We start from the raw sequence: 22,815 nt of genomic DNA on the forward strand, positions 1-22,815 counted from the left end.
CTGGAAGGCACTGGAAGATATGCACATAATGAGAGCAGCACATGAGAGAGAGACATGCAGCTCACACACACACTCTGCTCCCCTCTGTGCTTGCAAACCTTCACCCAGGTTTGTTGGTTCTGCTGCTCATGCTTTTAAATATTGACAAGGTGGACTTGGAAATCCTGTGTCTTAAAGCAGAGTAGCCAACACTGCAGCTTAACAGATGCTCTTCCAAACACCCAGCCCACTGCTCTGGTTGCCCAGCCCCAGCCCCAAGTCTCTGCATTTCACTCACAAAACCAGGCCAATGTGAAGCAAGACTGAGAGCCCGTGGCAAATACTGAAGCCAGGCTGAGAGCCCGTGGCAGATACAACCCAGTCCTACTCACTGCTGGTGGGCTGGCACCAGTGACCTCTCAGGCCCTTTGCATTGTTCTCTCTTGGTTTCATTCCAGACACCATTAACATGCCGTTTTTTCCCCTCTTCCAGCTCATTAATGAAGACACTAAAGAAGACTGGACCTCACCCTGATGCCTGTGGCATATCATCAGATAAACACCTCCTTGAAATGTTCCTATCAACCTCTTAGGTAGAAGGACTGTTGTCTTGGGCTGGGCACACCTGTTAGAGATGATGACTTCACTTGCCACACTGCATGGGCCCCATGGGGAGAACCAACCAACTGTACCAACAGGTTTTAAAGAACTAAAGAAAAGAAGGAAGGAATGTCACACTGCCATGGATGGCTCAGTGTTTAGAGCTGGGTTTGCCTGTTTGAAATGTTTTAACCAACTTTTGGGTTTACTTTGTGTCTTAAACTGATCTGGATGCTGTTAGTGCTCCTAAACCTTCTCTTACCTTGTTGGCTGCATGTCAGAAGTGGGTGGCATGAGTCAATCACAATGGACCAGTTTAAAATGTTGTAAGATACTCCCCTCAAGTGGAGGGAATAAAAATCACTCAACCATGTGTCACAGGCTCTGTAGTGAACCTCAGGTACAGGAAGGTAATGAGGTGGACACCCACATGAGGTAGAGTCTACCAACCAGCTTAAAAGATATTAGGAGCATAATAAACATACCAGTGAAACTGCAAAACAAACCTTCCCACTCTACTCCAGGTATACAAGCCACCCATTGTATCAGGTATCAAAGGGGCTTATGCTCTGATAACCAGTCAAGCTACCACATGGATGGCTAATGTATATCCATGACCAGGTTTTGGAACACAAGCCAAGATGAGTGACAAGTGCTCCACCATGGTGTATCAGCAGAAAGGGAAGAGGCAGCTTGAGCAGTGAAATACTCAAGTCCTGTAGAACTCAGGTTTATGCCTTGTATACCTACCAGAGCCTGCAGCAGGGCTGCAAGGGATAGACAAGCACAGAGAGAACCAGACATAGGTTGCAGTGTGTTGGAAGAGCTGGTGTGGGTGGTATCTATACTCACCCTGAGGTTGATGTCTGATCTCATGACCACTGTTTTCCTCAAAGCAGGCGATGAACACAAAGACAGACTCTGGATTTCACTGTAGTTTTACAGTTGGGGAGATAGCAGCTCAGCTCCAGACTCTTCTGTATACACTGAACGGGAAAACACTTCATCTGCAAACGAAAAGAGATCAGAGGGGCTTAGCACAAGGCAGGGTTTGTGTCTGTAACTGATCAGTCACCAAAGGGACACAGACGTTTATTACTGACAGTGAATTGTGCCAGGGAGGCAGGCGCCTGCAATTACTCCTGTTACATATTATCTTTCATTAACTGTAAAATATATAATTAATAAACGTGCCCCCTCATTTTGGTTAAGTTTCACTGCAAAGGTCTTATTACTGGAATAAATCTTTCCAGCAGAGCACGTCGACAGCACAGGGGAAGGTGCACGCTCTGTGTGTGTGAGGATTTCCTTATGAGAACCGGAATTATCAGGGAGAAATAATCACCTCTCTTCATGGCTAAGACTGTGGAGACACCCCATCTGAGACCAGTTGTTTAGGCTCATGCCTCTTGGAAGCAGGCCAGAAGAATCTGCCTTGGCTGGCAAAGCTGACTTGCTCTGAAGGCAGTCAGGCAGACACAAGCTCTTCTCTCACTGGCAAGTCTGGAGAAACAAAACTGAATCTCATTTCTGCATTCACAGGCTGTTAAAGAAGTCTCCTGGCCATAAAGCTGCTCAGAAAGACCTCGGTGCTTAGGCTGATTCTTTTATAAGCCCCATGTTCACCTACCTCACAGTACTGTGTTAGGGCTGCACGACTGTGATTTGCTTGCCATATACATCAGACCTGGCTTGATTTGGGGATGTCTGGGGGAGGCTGTTCAACCCTCCCAACAAGAACTGCTGCAAAAATGTTGCTGAAATTTGACTCCAAGCAGAAAATTCCCCTTACCTTGTCTCCACTTGTGATCTTTCCCTGGAGTTAGCTGAGTGCCAGTTAACCAGGGGTAATTAAAATGTTTCCACAGGCTGCTCTGGGCAACACTTTTTGCCTCCCTGCAGGCTACAGATGCTCCTGGTTTGCCCTGGGCTGGTGTTCATTCCTGCCTGGGTTGTATGGGCAGCAATGCTTGCCTGCTCCATCATCATCCTGCCTTCCTGGGGAAGAGGCAGAGGGACCAAGAGATCAGTGGCAGAAGGAAGGAGTGAACAAGCACACACTGGATAGGCAGTGATACAACTTCTGGGCATAGAGAAGACCTAAAGAAGCCCCCAGGAGAAGAAGAGGACTGTATGGATTTGAATGAAACCATTTGATTTCACTGCTCGTCTCCCTCCTATTGCTTTCTTCTCTCCCAGAGGACACATCTACAGACCTGTGCTGTGGCATGGAGCCACCGCATTCCTAGCTGGATAGCAGGGCATGTGGTGGGCTAGGAGGATTAGAAAGGCTTTGAGTTCCCCATGGAAAGGGAGAGAGCAGCTTTGAATAACCTTTGCCGTAAGAGCCTTGTGGGAGATACCCACATAAATACCAGGCTGTTGACTTAGAAAGCCAAGCAGTGGAGGAGACAGCATAGAAAAAGCAATACAAGAAGGGCCTGTAGGGATAGGACGGGGGAATGGCTTTAACCTGTCAGAGGGGAGACTGAGATGAGCTCTTAGGCAGAAGTTTTTCCCTGTGAGAAGTTCTTCCCTCATTTCGTAGCCATCCACTACCAATGTGTCACCCAATTTGCAGTTGCTGGTGAGAGAAATGCCCAGCTCCTGACTCAGAGCAGGTCCTGTCTCAAAGAACTATACTCGAGAACCTGGTACTGCCCTAAATGTAAAGGGGTCCATTCTCCACATGGTTGTAACTCCCACTGAACAATTTTAAACCAGCCAACTAATCTGATCACACAAAAACTTCGGAGTCAGCAAATTATCCAGTTAAATGATGCATATAGAAAGGTTAATTCAGCAACTGAAACCTCACATTTTGTACTGATACAAAGAAGAAAAGAAGGGCTGAACACACTGTCCTTGCAGAAAAAATCAGAAGAGTATTTTAGCTCTCACCTACCGTGTACCCAACATGCAGTTGCAGGAACAGCATGGGCTCAGAGTGAGTTTAGGAGTGAATTTGGAATGGAAGCTCTGAAGTTGCATTATACAACTACTTGCCCTGGTTTTGCGCAAAGGAAGAGGCTCCTCTATTAGCCCACTTCCCCAGCGAGCCCCTCTGCATCATCTGTACAAAAGTGGAATTTAACTTTCCTGTATGAAAGGGTAACAGTTCCTTGTATGTGATGTCCTACCCCTCAGCCATGCGCGCACAGGCGCTGCCGATACCCGGCACTATTCCATCCCTCAGGATCCCGACTGGGTCAGAGCAGGAAGACGGGAAAGCGATGATGGAGGAGTTCAGCAACTTCACCCTCTGGCTCTTGGGCTGCAGCAGAGGGAGGGAGCAGGGATGCAAAGCATCTGGCTTCCCTGTGCCTCTAACAGCCTGGTGGGAAGGCTGCTGTCAATTCCGCCTTCTGCCTTGTTGGAAGAAAGTAGAAGTGACAAGAGGCCCTGCAGGCAGGCAGCCAGGAACCAGGAATTCAATTGAGCCTCTCCTGAAACCGGACTTCTTTTGGGAGACCCTTTCCCTCAAATTGTTCTGACTTAGAAAAACAGAAAGGCTATTCCTCGTGGTGCAGGGCCAATCCATCCCCCTGCTCTCCTGGCTCAACTTCCCTCCAAGAAAGCACAATTTGCACAACAGGGTTCCCGTTTTCTGGACTGCTCGACAACCAGCCTCCCCCACGATAAATACACAGCCACATCAATATGCACACACACGAGTGCACAGCTACAAACGTTAGTTTCTATAGACATAGGCATTGCCACAGACAGACAAATACCCTGGTGTCTTTCTTTGCTGTGTAACACGCAGGGGAGAGGCGACACCGCAGCTGAATTTACCCCACGCTCGCAGATTAGGAAACAGAGTGTGGGACATACGGTCTATCTCCAGGGCTTAGACCAACTGGTTATTGGCTGCTGCTCTTGTTCCTCTAACAAGCCCCTGGATCTATTACTGGGGCTGCAGAGAAATGCAGCTGAATGAGCCTTTCCCCGTCAGCAGCAATCTGTCACCCCATGTATCTTACCCTGCCTCTCACAGCACAAAAGCTCCTGAGCTGCAAGTCAGCATCAGAAGAAAGGTCATTCTGCAGGTAGGCTGGGGGGGTGTGTGTGGTTTCTTCCTTTCTGGGAATGTGCAGCCAGCTTGAGGCACCGTCTGGATGCTGCAGCGTGAATTTCAACTTCACATATGCCTATAATTTAAAATGAGAGAGCATTTCCATTACAAACCCCATTTTTCCCCATGGATTTATACCATAGCTATTCGGCTTCGCTTCGGGGTGGACCTTCACTGAATATATTCACAGTCAGGGAGAACCTATATTTTCTTGTACAACATTTAAATCCAGCTCAGCCTCTTTTGGTTTTAAGACGGTGAAGAAAATTACGTATGCACACAAACACTCAGGAGCACATACAAAAAGCTTACACAAACATATGCCCGCAGAGAGCTCTGCTCCCAAAAAAGACAAGCCAATGCAAATAAGCTCCATTTTAGAAGTGAATTCATTTGACTGACTTTATTATTCTGAATTATTAACAAGTTCCAGCAACCTTAGAATGCAATAACCACGCTCTGGCTTTCATCTGGGTTAACTGGAAACAGATAACTTATGCTGATAGAAATGCTATCAGTACAGATCTGCCGCAGCGAACGTGGAGGCAGGAACCCGACACACAAGGAGCCCCTCTCTGCATTAACAACCCCTGTACTGGAATGTTCCAGCACAATGAATCACGGGCCAATGCCAGAACCCCCCTGTTTTCAGGAAGGCCAACTGAAACCTGACCTCGGCACACTCAAAGCTGTTTACGACTTGGTCTGCCTTAGTAAGCCCGGTTTTGGTGGGGTTTTTAACTCTTTATTAATTCTACTTTGATGCAGTCCAATAAGGAGCACAGAGAGAAGCAATTTCTTGCTGGCTAGTGCCTCTGGTTCTAGGAAAGCTTCCATAGCATACATGAAGAGAAGTTAAGGACCTGGCATGTAACATACAGGTCATCCAGTTATCCCACACTTACCAGTTTCATTCAAACAATCTCCATGACCGAGATTAGGAACGAGCTCCTGTTTCTCCCACTCACAAGCAGCAATAGGTAGGATTCTCTCTACGCACCACATAGAGAGTTGGGAAATGTGAGAAGGATTTTCTCAGTCTTGAGAGGAAAAAGTTGCCAAGTGGCCACTGAAAGGAGACAAGCATTTTCCCACTGCTGATGGCACAGAAAGCAATCTTGTGGCCTCAGAGCAGGCACAGGAACCAGCAGGGCTCAAGCGCCTGGAAAGGATAAGATGCCCTTATTCACATCTGCTGCACAGTAAATGCAAACTGCTTCAGTGCCACAAAAATGTAGGTTAGGCAGCTAAGAACCACAGAATCATAGAATGCTTTGGGTTATAAGGGACCTTAAAGATCACCCAGTTATCACGGATGTATCCTACCAGCTGGAGACGCTGCTGATGTCCTCACCATACACTGTATTTCCTCTTCCATCCTTGATTTCACACCCAGACCTCCCCCCTGAGGCTAGGAAAACACTGACTACAACATCATTCAGGGAAGGTGTTTAGTAAAACCCACAGTGCTCAATGGCTCTGAAGGGCAACACAACAGTCTTCCTGCTTCTCTCTAAGAGGGCAGCAGGGCAGGGACTGTAAAACTGAACTCAACTTGGCCCCAAAGCACTTTAAAGTTCCTGTTGCATTTTCCATCTAAATCCAGCAAATCCCCCCCACTAAGCAACAGCCCAGGTAGCCACAACCACTGCAGGAGCAGTGGGCAGGTTTCAGAGAGGGTGTGCGCAGTGGGACAGCAGCTGAGAGCGGAGCAGTGGCCTTCCAGGGAGGGAATGCCAGCTGACAGCGGTGCTCGGAGCTGGGCCCTGCACAGGAGGCATCTGGGAGCTGCTGCATTCCCATTCCTCTGAAGCTTCTGCACTTCCGAAGCACTGATAGAGTTTCAGTCCTCACCAGCTGGAGCTTGGGGCAGGGGACTCCCTCTGGAGAAGGAGCTGGAGCTCCTCCTCGGGGAGGAAGATGAGGGGTGGTGTCAAGAGGCTGCAGCCGCTGCTGCACATTGCAAGTGACAGAGCAGAGAGGGGCATCCATCAGGTACCCCCCTCGGGAGCCTCCTGTGCCAACGGGAGTATCGTGTGGTGGAAATGCAACTCGTCCCTCACCAAAGGAAAAAGGAAACCTAAACCCACCTGGATCTGCTGCTGTGCTCAGGAGAGACACCACAGCACAGCCGGCCTCTCTGCAAGGCTCCCAGGGAGCCCTGGCTGCAAGAAGGGCTTAGCGAGGGGCAAGGCACATTTCCTCACCATCAGACCACGGCACCTCACTTCAGCTGCTTCTTTCATAAAAAGAAGAGCTGAAAAGCCTTGTCTCCTCGCAGAGAACCCTGCATAGCACCAAAGAGAGCAGGATTTCCTCCCCATGAGCTCTGCGGGTAGGTGGTTACACACAGGGATGATGGACAGGCGGATGGAGGGCTGTAAGCGTGGCAGACAGGTTGGAGCACGGGCAGGCAGCCTGCTGAGGGCTGTAGGTTTGAATCACGGAGCACCAGGGGTAGTGCCACAGCCCTGGGTGATAGGTGATGGACACCGGAGTCTGCACTGCCTCACATCGCACAACAGCGAAGGCCCAACCTGTGACCCCCCAGCACGTGCCTCGCTCAGTGTCTACCAGAGCTCCCATGTGGCAGCTGCAGAGTGATCTGGACCACTGGGGCCTGTCAGGACAAACACACCAGGCTTCCTGGCATTCCACCCAGCAGTTATGAAGCTGTCACTTGCTCAGGCTGTCTCCGAACCGTGCCAGCTTTTCACCTGATTGTCATTTCTGGATGCTGTTACTGAGAGGCATTTCTGGAGCTTCAGGACCTGCTTGGGGAGAATGAGGCCAAATTCCCAACCTTTCTGCCTCCCACTTTTCCCCTTTTCTGGAAACTTTTCCCATGCTAAGTATAGTTCCTAACAGGTGCAGGACCAGAGGGGACTGTCAGGGATGCAGCTGTCCCCACAGAGGCCTGGATCCATCTCCATCTGTCTCACTGGAGTTAGCCATGCTGTCAAGCTGGGCTCTTCGGACACGGGATATGGGAGCATCAGAGATGCAGGCAGGGAAGAGATACATGCACACACACAGGCAGAGGGAGGATGGTTCTTCCGGGGAATGCCACAAACAAAGCCTCTGACATCAAGCTAATGCATCCTTTGAGGATTTAAAGAGCCCTTGCTACATGCAGGCAGGCTGCCAGCTAACTCATCTCTCTTCCTTGCCATGCTAACAGCCTGATGCCAAGGTCAGGCTTTAAATGAAAGCTGACTGCTTTGTAATCCCCTGTGCCTCATTTGGGGATGCCACAAGACTGGGAAGAATCGGTGTAAAAGACACTTGACTGGGGACAGCTCCGGTGCGATGAGTGAAGCTGTTCCCTTGCCCAGGCAGCTGCAGCCCTGGCTCCCACTCTGCCAGCCCCACACCAGAGCTGTTCCAGCCTGTGGAAACACATGGGTAACAGAGATCCCTCTAACACACCTGGTGTGGATGTGTGCCAAGCAGTGGCAGATCACTGACCTCCGGATGCATGATGGTGACAAGGTGTCCTAACACAGAGCTGCATGGTCAGACACCAAGTTGTCTCATCACTGTAGGGGATATAGAAATAACAGAAAGAGAGGTAACCCTCTCACAGACTTGGGACCCCCCTCACAAACTATAGGTGCTTCCTACCCTGGTGTCATTTCAGGCTGATGTGACATGAGGGAATGATCACTTTGCAACATTTCATCATCTTGTTAATCGACCACATGTTGCAGCAAGAACAGCTGATCTGTTTGACAGATCTGGGGCCTGGGATGTGCTCTGTGTTAAGAAGCTGGTTTAGCTTAATACGAGGGTGATGAAAACCTTATGCAGGGAGCAGGATGGCACCTTGACATCACCACCACCATCACTAAGAGAACAAAGCAGGAGGTTTCTGCATTCAGCCTGTGCCACCACAGAACATGCTCCATGCTGTGCTTTGGCCACAGTCCAAGGTCTGAACTCAGGGAACCCAAAGCCCAACTGAATGCCATGGGGCAGTGTCTCAAGCTGCAGGAAATGAGGCAGAACCAGCTCTCAGATGTCTGCCTGGGGCTCAGGGACATGGTGGGATGTCGGGGTGAGACAGACGTGTATGATCTTTGGCAGAAGGAAAATCCATTTCCCTTCTTTAATTCCTTTGTCCCAGTGAAGCCATGCTGCTCCCAGCAGGCCCCTGCCCAAGTCACACCTCCCAAAGGAACAACCACGATCCCTGGGATCAGTGGTCCCCAGCAGCTGCAGGGACCGGCTCTGAAGTGAGCCCAAACAACCTTGCACAGACGTCCCTCTCCTCCTAAGGGGCTCCTCAGCAGGGCCAGGGGTACCTGGGGCCTCCCTGCTCACAGCACACGCATTTCACCAAGGCACTACTTGGGCACCAGCAGGAGTTCCATTGGCAGGAAGAGGAGGATCAGATCCAGATTCACAAACATCGGCCCGGATTACAGGGATGGCACCATGTTAACCTTTTCCTTAACCTGCCTTAGCATCTTCTGTCTCAGCTTCTGTCCCCTCCTCCAGAGTTTCAGGCCTCCGTGTTGTTACTTTACTCCTTTTACAACGACCCCTTTCACAAAGAAAAGCTGACTGAAGCTCTTTGGGTCTCCAAAGACCATTCCATCACATCAGTGCTGACGGGACTGGGGCTGCCAGACTGAGTTATCACAGGTCCTGCCCTCCCCTCCTATTAAGGCCTACTCACCAAGGGAGCACTGGTCCAGTCCAAGCAGAGAAGGTCAATGCCAAGCTGCACAAGCCTCCCACAATTAGGGAAGAGGCATCAAAGGGAAAGAGAGGAAAACAAATATATCCCAGGCATTTCCCTTTGCCAGACTCCTCCGGAAAGTTACAGACCAGTTCAGACAGCCCCAGGGAGGGAATGAGTTCCAGGGAGACCCAAACCTTTTATGATCAGGTCATCCTGCATCAAGAAGGCTCCAGCCCTGTGTTGAGGAACACATCATGCTCAGCATCTCACAACACCTGTGTCACACAGCCTGGCATCTCTTTCTGTCCCAGCACAACCCCTTCCTGCCCAGTGGAGGGTCGCACTCCTGCCCTGCTATCAGGACCTATGTGATTGTGCAAGCAAAGCAGTGAAGTCGATTCAGAAGCAATATAGGAACAGTGAGCTTGGATTACTACTTTCCTCCTACGGAGGAAAGGAGGCACATCCCATCAGGCAAGTGACAGTAAAAATACAGTAGGTGTTCTCACACATTAGCATCATTCACTCCAATTCAGGAATGCTGAGCTATGCAGGAAGGATGCTTCTGGGGAGAAGCATCATGTGAATGCTGAATCAGTAGCTCTAGAATGTGTCTGCACTCAGGAAAAGGCACACCTCTGACAGGCTCTGGTCAGTCCTGGGGACTGCGCAGCTTTCAGGCCAAGGAAATAAGGGTCAACACAAAACACCTGTCAGCCCTTTCTTCCTCACAGCCTGGTAGCCCAAAACCCAGAGTAAACCAAGACAGAAGCAACACCCTGCAAAGCCATCTGCACCTGAGCAGCACAGCTGGAACATCTGCAGCATTACAAACCCAGACCAGATGGAGCAGCCCTGAGGAGAGGACTTGGGAGTGTTGGGTGAGGAGCAGCTCCCCATGACCCGGCTTCAGTGAGCGCTTGAGCTCTGACCCCTGCCATGTGCTGGGCTGCACCCCCAGAGCGTGAGCAGCAGCTCAGGGAGGGGATCCTGCCCCTCGGCTGTGCTCTGGGGAGACCCCCCCTGAAGCCCTGATCCAGCTCTGGGGCAGCAGCACAAGAGGGACGTGGAGCTGTTGGAGAGAGGCCAGAGGAGGCCATGGAGATGCTGCGAGGGCTGGAGCAGCTCTGCTCTGGAGCCAGGCTGAGAGAGCTGGGCTGGGTCAGCCTGGACAAGAGAAGGCTCCTGAAGGGGAGACCTGAGAGCAGCTCCAGTGCCTGAAGGGGCTGCAGGAAACCTGGAGAGGGGATTGGGACAAGGGCCTGTAGGGACAGGCCAAGGGGAATGGCTTTAACCTGCCAGAGGGGAGACTGAGATGAGCTCTTAGGCAGAAGCTCTTCCCTGGGAGGGTGCTGAGGCGCTGGCACAGGGTGCCCAGAGAAGCTGTGGCTGCCCCATCCCTGGAAGAAGCAGATGATCCTTAAGGTCCCTTCCAACCCCAACCGATCGGTGATTCTATGATAATGCAATCTCCTGCCTGGCCAGACATGAGATGGAAAAAGAGGTTTTCTGCCCTTTCATGTCCTCTACCCAGCTGAAAAAGAGCTGAAAACCCCAAGACAGTAGAGAGGTAAAATTCTCTTTGTCTTTGCTTTCAGCCCCAGGTTAAACCTGCCTCAAGCTCCAGGCCTGGACAGAGCCTGGACTTAACTGGATTGACCACAAGGACTGGATGGCTCCCTCTGGTGCAGAGGTCTCTGGAGGTGGAAGGGCTGGCAGAGAGGCAGCACAGGATACTAAAGTTTGGACATTTGAAGTAATGGACATTTGATAGGCATTTCTAAATGGATTTCCGAGCCAGAATTTCCTTTCAGGCACACCTGCAGCTCTGTAAAGCTCTGCGGCCCCTGCACTGTGCTCTGAGGACAGTTTGACCTGGAGTCTGAACAACAGGATTAAGCACTGGATCAGCAGAAAAATGACTGCAGATCCTCATTAGTGCTTGCTACCAGAGAGTTATTGCTCCTACAGAACGCCCGTTTCCCTGAGCCACACTGTGCAGTGCCAATGCCTTTGCTGGATTTAATAGCCAAATTATCACGGCTGTGTCACCTCCTCCCCCTTCTGCATGCTGAGACCTGCTCCCCTGCCTTCATTCCCTCTCCTGTTTTGCTAGCAGGTAAACACACCTTTGCTGTTCCTTCATGGGTAGTCTTCTTTTCAGCTTCTTCCATGCTTAGGCTGGCGGGGACTGGGGGATACAGGCAGTGGAAAACGCAGTCCGTGGTCTGGGAATCTCACCCTAAAGATGCCTCCTTGGGAGTGGGTCTTCTAAGTTTTCACTTAGTGAAAGTCCCATCAAAAGTCCTCATTAGAGGTGATGTTGTGTCAAGCTCTCCCAAACATCGCAGTGGGCCACTGTCCTGGCATCCAACTGCTCCAGCCTCTGTCACACGCTTCCTGCTCAGCTCCCCAGGCTTCACTCAACAGCAAGAAGCTTGGCTGGGAGGTCCAAGGAAAAGGAGATTGACAGGGCACTGCCAGACAAGAAAGTGCTTCCACTTCTACCTGAAGAGCCCAGGAAGGGGCAGGGACCAGCTGGGGTGGTGGGGAAGGGGCTATACTCCCCTTCAGCTCTCCTAAGTGCAGCCTGTGAAAGGTCATCCAGGACCTATCCTGACCACGGTATCCAAGAACATCAGCTCCTTTCCAGGACATCAAAAGAGCCATGTAACAAAGAGCATGAGGGAGTTTCACACCAGGATCAGATGTTCATGTGGGTAAGAAGAGCACCCACAGTGACAGAGGCTCAAATGAAAATCAGCACAACAGCTCTGATCATCCTGCTCCAGGGGATGAGCTGCTGGCTGGGGTCAGGGGAAGCTCCCCCCATAGGGTTTTACTGCACAATGGTAGGCATTATGGGATTTTTATGCCTCCCTTTAAGGCATCTGGTCTTGGCTTCTGGTGGAGACTGGAGGCTGGGCTGGAAGCACTATTGGTCTGTTCAGCTCAAGCAGGTTTTATGTCCTAATACAAAATTAATGGTAGCCTCAGTGAGCTCCATGCAGCAAAGCTGTCTGCTCCGTGTGCTGCAACCAGCACAGCAACACTCCTGGATCAACACAACCCTCACACCCTACCCAGGCTGTGTCCCCAAATACAGGCACCCCATGCTCCCTGAGGATCAGCACACTGATGCTGCACCCCTGAGCTCCTGTGCCTCAGGAGATGCCTCATCCTCCTACGCTGGGGATACCAGAGCCACAAATCTCTCCAGCAGCAGCTGTAATGCAGATGGGCTGCAGGTACCTGCGTCCCCTTCAGCAGCCTCTCTTGCTGACAGGAGGGCTGTGGAGGCAGAAACAGCTGTCTTAAAAACTCTGTTTCAGGATCCACACTGCAGTCCTTCTTGCTTGCATGGAACAACACCTCAGACAGAGCCACTCATCTTCACTTGAGGACCCCTTTAATCTACCAACACTTAGATTGAGGCTCACGACCAGCCTGTGAACTGGTCAGGACCTTTTTACCAAGCCAAGGGCACGCTGTCCTGGCTTACACCCAGCACAGGGCTGGAGATGGGAGAAGTGCTTGCTCTGACCATGACTTTCACAGCAGGACTCCTCTGAAAGGACACCGTGCCCTCAGTGACTGGAGCGAGGGGTTTTGTTGAGCTGAGCAGTTTGGTGTCTAAGTGAAAAGTGAGCTCTGCAGTTGCAGTGTGTGCAGCTGACCCATGGCTTGGCCTAAGGGAGTCACTGGCACTGCTGGGAAGCCTGACCCAGAGTCTTCTGTTTCCATGCCCATCTCTGTACTCCTGTGTCTGCTGTTGGCAGCCCAGTGCTGGAGATGGCAGGATGTGAACTGCTTTTGCAGAGGCATAAGGGAATCAGTGCGGCCATGTGCTGAGGGCTATAACCCCTCCTCAGCACCTGTAGCAAGGACTGGTTTTAGCAGCAGCTGTCTCCAGGCAGTGGAGCTCCAGAACCCTCTTCCCGTGGTATTTGTGTCCAGCTGTAAAACTGCAACAACTTCCAGCTTCCTCATCTTCCTCCTTTCACCACGTCCTCTCAACTGCCTCTCCATCCCACCAAAGGCTGCCACAGAGTTGCTCTGCCTCCTCCATGCCATTGCCATTCCCAGCTGCCTCCCACTCTCTGCTCGGCAATGTTCACAGCGCTTTCCCGCATCCCCTGCCCACCCAGTCCCACTGGCTGGCTGGGTGAGTGCCAGGCTCCCCACACCTGGGCACACAGACTGGCTGGATGTGGTCCTCAGGCCTGTGTTCTGACACCTCTACCCAGTGGTCAGATTGAGCTGGAGTCAGTCAAAGTGCACGAGAATGACTGGGGGAGAGCTGGGACTGACAGACATGCTCACCACATATGCTGAGTTGCCTTAAAGGATGGTACAAGCACCCCATAAAGTGAATAACTGCACAGGACCACCTCCTGGGGGAGCTTTCACCCTGATTCAGGTGGCAAACAGCTTATTTCACTAGGAAAAAAAGACTAAACCACCAGAACCTGACTCTGAAACCATTAAAGTCCTTTGGTGGTACTTAGTGGACCTAAGACCTCAGTGACAAACTCACCACACAGAATGATGAGGTGGAGAACAACAGCCAAACTGCTTATTCCCATCCTGTGACACTGCACACTACTGCAGCCCCTGGTTTGCTCCCCTTTAATCTGAGCTCTTCCTTCATGCCCTGGCTCTATTTACCATGGGGAACAATGTCCTTACTCATAGAGGGACGCTGACCAAATCTTAAAGCAGATGTAATAACCCTGTCTCAGCTGACACTCTGATCGATGCTTTTCATGCAAAATTATGCTTTCTGTGACTAATAAATATTGATCTTGTTCCTCTGCAGCACTGCAATAAAGAGGGACTTAAAGATCAGCCAGCGCTGAGCATCCTCCAGCACTTTCCAGCCCCCAGCAGCCACCCAGCAGCACCCCTGTGCATTTGCCCTTACGTCTGCCTGAGCCCATCCAACACTGATGCCATAGCACAAGGCCTGATCACACAGAAAGCACACCATCCCTGTGAACATCCACCTCCCTTCATTCTTCTGTCCTTTGAATGGTTACAGCGGTTCCTAGGGAGAAGTGGAAATTAAATGGAATTGGAGTGAGTGCTGGAGGGGGGGAGCAGAGCCATGTCCTGTGTGCATTTAGGATAACAAACAGGAGAAGCTGGGAACTGAAACATTTACAACTACTTGGCAATGGAATGGTGTAAGCATTAATGGGCATGGTCAGACTGCTTCAATCTCCTTACATCAAAGCTATGGAGCTCAATAGCAAGCGCCTGGTGACCAGCTTTGCTGGACACACGGTGTCCATTCAGCCCTGCTGAAAGGCTGAGTGGTCAAGCACTGCTCTGCATTTTACACCCATTTGCCCCCCTCAGCACCACACTTTGCTTTCTGGAGGCTGCTCAGCCAGGCAGGGACCCGCCATGCTTTTGCTGACCTGTGTCCATGTCTCAGTGGTGTTCAGGGTGGCCCAAGACTCAGGCTCGTGCCCACTCCCCATCCTTCAGCACAGACCTTGCTTTCACCACAGTTTCCATGTGCCCTTTCCCCACACAGCTGAGGGCTGAGAAGGCTTTTAAGGCAAAAAACTTACAAATTAAGACACTGCCTCTGGACTACGGTGCTTAAACCATGACAGCATCTCCCCCAGGCTGTGGCTGGGGTCACTGGAGAGCTCCCCCAGGCCTCAGACCCTCCCCTTCCCCATGCCCCTCCTGGGAAAACTGGAGAGGCAAAGGGCTGCTGCTCCAGCAGATTTGCAGGAGTGGGAGTTGAAGAATCAATGGAGCTCTGAAAGCCAGTGGGGAAAGTCATTCCTGACACCAGGAATAAATGATTCAGTGGGAAAGGGAAAAAAAAATATACCCACCCTCAAATGAGGCTGGAATTACCCACTGGAGAGATATTTCATCTTGAGAAATTGTGTTTGCCGCAGCGTTCATCTCACTGAGCCACAGCAAGGCTTTAATATCCAGCAAAAGGTCAAACCTAAATGGGACTTGTTCCAGCCTGCACACATACACACACACTGAGCTCCCACAGGTACTCACAGGGCTCTGAGTGGCTCCACATCATCAGCCCTTCCCACCCCCAAGGGGCCACCCTCCCCAGGTGGTTAACAGTCAACCTCCCTGTTCGTTAGGCAGTGCTTGCCAGCCTGCTTCCAATTCTGCCTTTGGAATCTCTCATCACACCGGGCCTGGAGGTGGAACCCCCAGGGCTCAGTGCACAGGAGCTGCTCTGGACACACGCTGCACTCACAGCCCTGCCTTCTGGTGGAAGGTGCTTGGAGCTCCAGAGGCTTTGCCACCCTCCTTCTCCTGCCTCCTCCCTATATCCAGGTGGAAAAGAAGGATAATGAGCACCAGCAGTGTGGCTGTGCATCCTTCCCCTTCATGCCAGTGTGTGCAGGATGTTATGGCGTGGCCTCTCCCACTCCCACAGCACAAAGAGCAATTGAGTGGGTTTGGGATACAGCCAGCTCAGGCAGCAGTACAGAGCAACCAGCTGGCCACGGCCACCTCAGCTGCCCTCCCTTCCAAAAGGGAGGCCAAAAGACCTGTGCTCACTCCCTTTGGAAGCAAGATGGGTCCAAAAGAACAGCCCTGCCTGCTTGGGTGTCTTGAGCAGGGTGAATCTGGGGTGAAGGCTGGGACCTTCCAGATGTTTGCACTCCAGGGACCTCACTGAGCAAAGCACAGGTTTATCCTAAAGGAAGGTGGGATTTCAAGGCACTCGAGGGCTGCAGGGGCAGCTCTCAGCTCCTCATTTGGAAACATCAGTGCTCAAAATAGCTTTTGTGAGCAGAACCACAGAGTCTCTGTGGCAGTGCCTGGTTCTGCCCCACTGACACTGCCAGCTCTGAGGAACCCCAGACTGCTCCCATAACGAAGATATTTTATAAGGATCACGTTTGGGTCTGCTTGGGGGTATCTGAATCCCAGAGTCCAGGCTGGTCCTGTGTGGTCCTGTGGGTCTGTGTGAGCACTCTTCTCATTCCCATCTGTCTCATGGTCCCCATGGCCACACTGTTTTTCCCACTTGTGCTGTGGTATTGGTGCTGTCTCCATCCATCCATGCATCTGCTCAGCCTCTCCTCAGGAATTCGTACTCTTCCTCATTCCCTTGGACATGGCTCTACTCCCTGGAGTTTGGCATCCCTATGCCAGGCCACAGCATTGTTCCAGGGATGAACCAGGCAGCGAGCAGATGAAGGGAAGGCAGTTTCCCAGAGAGCTTCCTGCCTCCTTTCCACCATGACAAAGGTGAGAGTCCAAAGGAAGAAAGGAGTGAACTGAGCCTTTTCTATAACATCTACTGACATCCCAAGAGGGAGCAATGCAGGTCAGCGAGCTGAGCACAGGGGGTTTTACCTAAGGCAGAGCTGAAAACCTCCTTGAACTTTAGGGTTTATAGCAAACCTGGTCCCAGGCTACAGGCAAACTCCAGACCCAGAAAAGAATTAGCAACTCTTCTGACAGCCTTGTGCCCTCTACCTTCCATCTCAGTCGTCCACCACAACCTAAAGCTCTCCTGCTTTCCTGTTCAGGGCCACATTAAGCTCAGCCAAGGCACCTCCATCCTGCCCAGAATTCCAGCTGCCCCTTCAGCCCTTCCTGATGGATGAGCTGCCATCCATGATGGGCAACACGCTGGTTTCTGTGCTGATGTGGATCACCTCTGCTGGGGAATCACCTGAAACTACCACCCTTGTTCTCACTTGTGACTTGAGCCAGATTTCACTGTGTACAGAGAGATCAGATGCTGCTCAGGTTAACACCAGAGAGGTTTTTGTTCAAACATTTACAGTTAAAGCTCACCAGAAAATCAACAGGATTCTGCTGGACAACCCTCAGCTATTCACATCCCCCAGAGGAAAACAGCGGGGTTATGTGGTATTTAAAACATACAGAGACATCCAAAAGCCAGCCTCCAGGCTGGGTCTGTGCTGTACATCCATGGCTCTGAGGGAAGCAGGAGGAACTTAATGGCTTTTCCCTTCTAATAACGGTGACCATGTGGACATAGCCAGAGTGGGCAACCAGCCCCTCACCCAGCCACACCAACAGAGGAGGAGGAGACCATCTCTGAACAGCAACCAGCAGCCACATACTTGGGAAGCCAACGCTATGGAAAATGGGGTCAGATTGCTTCTCCCCATGTTTGGCTTTGTCTTTGAGCTGTTTGTGTCTCCTGGAAGCAAGTCCTGCCTGGCAACAACCCGAGGTGTCAGTGAGAGGTCTCGTCCTTTCCAGTCAGGATGTTTGAATTCAAGACTCAAACTTGTGGTTGGCAGGGAACGGGGCAAACAAACAGCCAAATGATCTGCTGTGAGTCCCTGACAGCCCAGCACAGGGCAGCAGGCAACAGTTACCCCTCCTGGGGGCCTGGGGAACATCCCTCCCTCACCCAGCAGCTCCTCACTGCTTCTAAATGTTCCTGTTGCTGCTCTCCCCACCCCAGGCCCTCTTTTTGGCACATCAACCTCTGTTTCAAGCTCTCCTCATCCATACCTGCGACTGCCCATGGCTTCAGAGTGTGCCTCTGTGGTTTAATGGTTATCTGGGAGTTAAGTCCAGCTCAAGTTGGACAAAGCTGCTGTGGCAGATGCAGAAGCTCAGGTAGAAATCGCCCTCTCCCTTTGCAAAGGCCAAAGGGTGCTGGAGGGAAGCCAAGCTCCTCCTGATGAACAGGCTGAACCCCTGCGTGCCAGCTCTGAAGGCAGAGCAGACATCTACAGATGTTACTCCCATGGGATGAGGCCAAGTTGATTTAACAGCCTCCTTCCCCTGCCTGGAGATTTAGCTTCCCCAGGGAGCCAGTGACCATGCTCAGAGACCTTTCAACTAGGCAGCACTCTCTGACATGAAGCTCCTGTCTTTGAAGGCTTCTCATGTACCTCCCAGTGCCCTGGGCACTGGCTCAGCAAGCTTCCTGCTCGCACGCACATCCTGCAGCTCCATCCCATACCTCTCCTTGCTGCTGGATACAACAGCATTGCCACGCAGCCACAGTGCATGTGTGCCCTTGGTGTGATCCCCTAAACCCCCATGCTCACAGGGAATGCAGGAATGAGTGTGCACAGCTCAATCCCCCCAGTTGTCACCATCTCCCGCTCTGACAATGCAGCCACAGACCCACAGCTGGCAGGCCAGTGTTCCCCCTGTGCTGCTGGATAAGGGAAGGCCGGGGTGGGAATGCAGACAATGTCCTAAACAAATCTGCTGTTTACAAAGTCCCTGTAAACAGTTTACATTGCTAGGGAGAAACCATGGAGGAAGAGCAGCTGGGGCATGTCCCTCTCAGTGCTCCTGTGGGAGTGGAGCTGATGCGTGTCTGCAAAGGGTGCACACACAGGAGAGAAAAGAGGAGGCAGCAAAACCCCAGCACCAGCGGCTGCTGCAGCCTGCCAGGACCTTTGGCCACCTCACACTGCCTCCCTGAGCACAGCCCGAGGGAGGTGGCATGTCCCTGGGGGGCAAAGCAGTGTAGCCAGGTCAGCTGCACAGGGAGGCCAACCTCAGGCTCCAGAAGGGTGGTGATGCTGCTGGGTGAGCTGGCTCCTGCTGCCCAAGGAAGCAGACCTGAAGGAGCCAGCTCTGAATCTCCCATGGGCTCTGCGACGCATGTGAAGTGTCTTGTGACTCTCAGCCCATGAAGAAGTGCTGTGTGGCTCACAGAGGCCAGCCTCCTGCCATATTATAGACATGTATTTAAGAGTGGTTAAAAATGGGGCCCCAGAAATACCAGCAAGAACATTTTGAAGTCCTGGCACAAAATAAAAGCCTCAGTGTACCTCTAATCTGCCCTGCTTCCTGTCCATGGGAGCCTCTTTGAAGTGCCTGTGCATACCCAGTGTGTCAGTGCAGCCCACTGAGCTCAGCTGAACCTCCCCTGGCTCCAGGACAGCCCTGGGGTGCTGATGCAGTGAGCCAGGCTGGGGGCTGAATGCAGGGCCTGAAAGGCTTTGGTGGGAGAAATAGAAGGGTTAAAAGGAAAGCAGAGCCTTTATCAGCCTCCCTCAGCCCTGCTCACAGTTGAAAGGGTTCCTTATGTTACTTGAATGGCTGAGCAGGAGGTGAGAAAATGCGGCCTTCACTCAAGGAAGGTGATAAGTGCTCTGAGCCCAGAAACAGTGGCAGAGGGGCACTGGGGATGGGCAGCCAGCTGGAGCAGCAGGGACAGTGAAAACAGGCTCTCTACACATGAGGCAGCAATGCTGACCCGGTAGTTAGAAAGGAACACAGGTACAATGGCAAAAACATAAAAAAGCAAGTGGGCAAACTCACCCATTTGGTGTTGAAGGGCAGGCAGAAAGGCAAGGAGACCACATTGCTCCATCTGCAAGGGGTAAGTGATGTTCATCCACATTCACTCTCGACTGCATCACCAGAAGTCCTCTCAGAGCCAGCCCTGCCTTTGCTCTCCACTCAGTCGGTCTTCCAGGGCCCCCAGTTGTGTCCCCTTCCTGACCAGGAATAGGAGGGAGGGGTCTCCAAGCAGAGCTGCCCATCTCAGCCAGCAGGAATGTCAGAGGCATCTGCAGGACCTCTCACAGAATGGACTGAAAGATAAAAATGGGGGGAATAAACCAACCAACCAACCAACCAACCATTCCCAGCTAACACTGGGTTGTCAGGTTCCTTGCTCAGGCAAAAAAAAACCCAAACCAATGATGTTTTTCAGAGCCAACCACGCGCCCAAAAGCAAAGCAAATGTGCTTGGGTTTGGATTCAGCAGCTTTTGTGCAGTTCAAAGCAGTCATCCAGCTGAACTTCTGAATGAAATGACTCTTCCAAATGAAAACTTGAGCAATGTTGGATTTAAAGCAGTCAGAAACGACTGAAGCTGTGATCCCACACGAGTTCTGGGTGGTCTGCCCTGCCTGAGACAACTTGCTCAATGTGACCAGAAGTTTGTAAATACGTTTGCTTGACCCCACACAGCTCAGTAACAGTGACAAAGCATCTTCTGATTCAAGTCCTTTCAGAGCCATAGGGACACCCCAGTGATCCCAAAACCTACAGAATCCCCCTGTGCAGGTGGTTAGGCACAGCTTGAAATAGGTGCCAACATCCTTCAGCTTCCTTCTGGTGCCGCAGTGGGCAGCTGTGAGTGACAGGGTGCCTCTCCCAGCAGGGCCACCTCACCTCCACACCCATCATTTCACTGCGAGGTGGGCAGCAAAGCCACTGGAGCTTCTGCTTGTGAGTGCTGAGGCTCTGATTCTATGATAAGCCTTTAAAAATTGCAAAGTGAAGCAGTTCTACTTTCCAAAAAGCATTCACACTCCCCCCTTGCACCCACATGGGCTTGTTATGTTAAGGCTGATTATAAAACCTGCTTGGAGCAGCCCAACACAACCTTGATTTCTGAAAGAGTGCTGAACATGGCTTGCCTTTGTCCACGCTCAGGGTGAGGCTCTGTTAGCACCAGTTCTGCAGCTCTTACTGCTTGATGACCACTGTCCAAAAGGAGTCTTTTCTTCAGGATGCTCTGATGGATGTGAAACAACAGCCCTGACCACTCACATTCGTTTGCAAAGGCTTTGGACAAGAACTCCAGTTGCTAGCCCAAAAGTCTCATGCATTTTCCACTTCAATTGTAATTGTTGGTACTGTGGATCACTTCTCTAGAATCAGACCTAGAATCAGCTGCCTCCCAGAGCACAGGCATATGAAGCACCTCTGGCGGGATCAGCTTGCCCAAAGGATCCCACAGGCAGAGGTGGAGAGACAGCACAGCAAATTCATCTATCACAACTCTTATGTCTGATGCGACAAGCTGATCAGAAAGCACGTGTGTGCTGTTAATGCCAAAGGTCTCTCAGGTCTGTTAAGCATCAATTCCCTTCCTGTTCTCAGGGGTTTTATTACTATGAACCATTAAAACACTGCCAAGATGGCCATGAATTAAACCACACATTTTCTCAGCATGAAGCTCCACTCCCATATGTTTGGCGATACACCAAAACCATCCCCTGGATCGCTTTTACAGACATCCACACAGACCAGGCCTGTACCTGCAGCCTCCTCCTGCACCTCTGAGGGGCATCCCCATCCCTCCCTGTTGATCAAGAGGAGACTGACCCAAAAATGCCCTGTCAAGACAAACAGGAGATTCTGTATTGGGATGGCTGGGATATGGCCTGTCCTGCCAAGAGCTGCTGAGGTGGCAGTGGCATTGATCACTGCCTCTATTTGTCCTTCTATAGTGCCCTCCCTGGCTTGCCTATGGTCAGAGAGGAGCGGGGGCCTGCCCTCACCCCGGCACCTCCTCACCAAGTAGTCTGTGCAGACAATCCTCCCTTACACGCATGGCCATGTTCAGGAATTCCTCTTGCAATTCCTTCCTTGTCATCCCCAAACAGCATTCCTGTGCAGAGGAGCTTGGGAAGCACAGCACCACAGAGCAGTGATTAAGGGCCAAAACCAGACGACAAAGGGAGGCATGGCAGGTGACCTGTGCTGCACCAGAGCTGCTCTGGGACAAAACCCTCACCAAGCTCCAGAGGGAACAGCAGCTCCCAAGTAAAGCCCAAGTAATAAGGGGATCTTAGGGGGAAAGATTAATCATTATTGGCAGCGAGATTGTGCAAGTCTAACAGAAGCCAAAGGGGTTTTATTACACTCCAAGTGCAGCTGGGAAGTCCCTGTTAGCTGGGAATCATTAAACCTATTGCAAGAATAAATTCTCTTTCAACCAAACCATAAAATGGGAGTAAAATCCTCTTAAGCCACTGACAGCTCCTAATGGAACAGAATTCTTTTTTTCTTTTTCCCCAAACAATAAAAAAAAAATACCAAAATTGCTGCAGATTATGAGGTGAATAGATTAGGCTCCAAACCAGGCAATATTTACTCAAAGAAAACCTGCTTCATTTAATATCTGCCTCAATTAATTTTTAAGTTTGGGATTAGAACTGAACAGACCAATGACATTTCCTGATTGAGCAAATAGGGATTTGTGAATCCTGTTTGCCCACAATTCAGGCAGGACTAGAAGCACGTAGGAAAACTTTCCCTTAGTAACCCCCAGGTAGCACTGCTGCATGTATCAGTAATGCGAGCCTGGAAGGCAGAAGGTGAAGCCAAGGTCCCTCCTCACAGCTGGTCACTACATTTCCCAAGGCAGGAGGTCACTACTGATCCTAGGAAATATGAAAAATATTACAGAAAACGGAAGTTATTTCCTTTATGAACATGAGGACAGAACACCCAAGAGAAAAGCAACATGAACTTGTGTTTCACTTCTTCAACATGCAGGGGAGATCAGAACCACAGATGGGTTTGGGTGGAAGGGACCTTCCAACCCCTGCCATGGGCAGGGACCCCTTCCACTAGAACAGCTTGCTTCAAGCCCCTGTGTCCAACCTGGCCTTGAGCACTGCCAGGGATGGGGCAGCCACAGCTTCTCTGGGCACCCTGTGCCAGCGCCTCAGCACCCTCACAGGGAAGAGCTTCTGCCTAAGAGCTCATCTCAGTCTCC

At 51.3% G+C, this 22,815-nt stretch overlaps 2 long non-coding RNA genes across 3 annotated transcripts in view; both read right to left on the reverse strand.

The window, feature by feature from the left end:
- Positions 1 to 1,613, reverse strand: part of LOC133266189 (uncharacterized) — a 41,473-nt gene extending 39,860 nt beyond the window's left edge. For both annotated transcript variants that reach the window (XR_009742280.1, XR_009742277.1), the window contains exon 1: positions 1,432 to 1,613. This is a non-coding gene — a long non-coding RNA (uncharacterized LOC133266189). The remainder of the gene's footprint in view (positions 1 to 1,431) is intronic.
- A 242-nt stretch (positions 1,614 to 1,855) lies between these two features.
- Positions 1,856 to 22,815, reverse strand: part of LOC133266190 (uncharacterized) — a 45,922-nt gene continuing 24,962 nt past the window's right edge. The window contains exons 3-6 of the long non-coding RNA XR_009742281.1: positions 19,617 to 19,891; positions 5,560 to 5,816; positions 4,563 to 4,730; positions 1,856 to 2,082 (exon numbers count right to left, since the gene is read on the reverse strand). This is a non-coding gene — a long non-coding RNA (uncharacterized LOC133266190). The remainder of the gene's footprint in view (positions 2,083 to 4,562; positions 4,731 to 5,559; positions 5,817 to 19,616; positions 19,892 to 22,815) is intronic.

The sequence above is a fragment of the Pezoporus flaviventris genome, unplaced genomic scaffold (genome assembly GCF_033815535.1).
Source record: "Pezoporus flaviventris isolate CSIRO_AGI_PZ_B2104156 unplaced genomic scaffold, CSIRO_AGI_Pfla_v1 ptg000006l, whole genome shotgun sequence".
NCBI classification, from domain to species: Eukaryota; Metazoa; Chordata; class Aves; order Psittaciformes; family Psittacidae; genus Pezoporus; species Pezoporus flaviventris.